The sequence below is a fragment of the Nicrophorus vespilloides genome, unplaced genomic scaffold (genome assembly GCF_001412225.1).
Source record: "Nicrophorus vespilloides isolate i.1.1-1 unplaced genomic scaffold, Nicve_v1.0, whole genome shotgun sequence".
Lineage (NCBI taxonomy): Eukaryota > Metazoa > Arthropoda > Insecta > Coleoptera > Silphidae > Nicrophorus > Nicrophorus vespilloides.
The window spans coordinates 104,004-104,873 of record NW_017095895.1 but is presented as its reverse complement, the minus strand read 5'-3'; positions in this window follow the sequence as shown (position 1 = coordinate 104,873).

The window sequence follows — 870 nt, the reverse complement described above, 5'->3', positions numbered from 1 at the left end:
CAACAGTCCAGAGGTGAACTTTATCTGCTGAAAGAGAAACACGTGGGGATACGTTAGATCCCCACAGACATTACATAAATACAACACACAACCGACGACAAATGGAGAATCACTCGAAATAATAAAGCAAACTCCAAAAAAGTGATATGGAGAGAGAGAATCGTGAGCCAAGCAAAAGCTCATTCGATCCATACTAAATGCCTAACCTTAACCAGGGGAAGTCAAGATGAAGTTAATAGTGAGCTTCGCCCGAGCGAAGAGAAAACTAGAGTATTGAAATGGCAAATGGCTAGAGGAGAAAGGAAGGTATTGGGACCGGCAGAGACCCTGTCAGAGTTAACTGACTAGTCTGCGGAATTACCGGCACCCCCATAATAGGCAGAGCACCAGTTACGGGGGGACGCGCGGCGGACGGGCGGAGTGAAAGGAACCAATGCCAATCAAATACAAAAGATTTCTTTAATAAGAATTGAAACTACCTTTAATTATCAAAGATAAAGCAAATATATACGATTGAATTGAAAACAAGGAGGGCTGCAGGAGAGCTGCAGGTGGATCGTGCTAGTGTGCAACCATCTCACGATCCTAGGGATAATTTAAAACTAGAATGTAATAACCCTTGAGATATGCTCTAAGGGGGAGGGTAAGGGTACTGAAACATCCTTTAATACAAATCTACAATCGTGCAGAGAGAGTCTAATAAGAAGTCTTGTTAAATTAAGACTTTTAAAAACAAGTCTCTTTCTGTACGACTTTCGAGTGATTTTCGGGCACGATGGATACGTTAGATCCACCCCTGTAAGCAGAAACATAAAAAGCTGACAAATACGTTAGATTTGCCACTAACTACTCATGCTTATTAATCGCGAG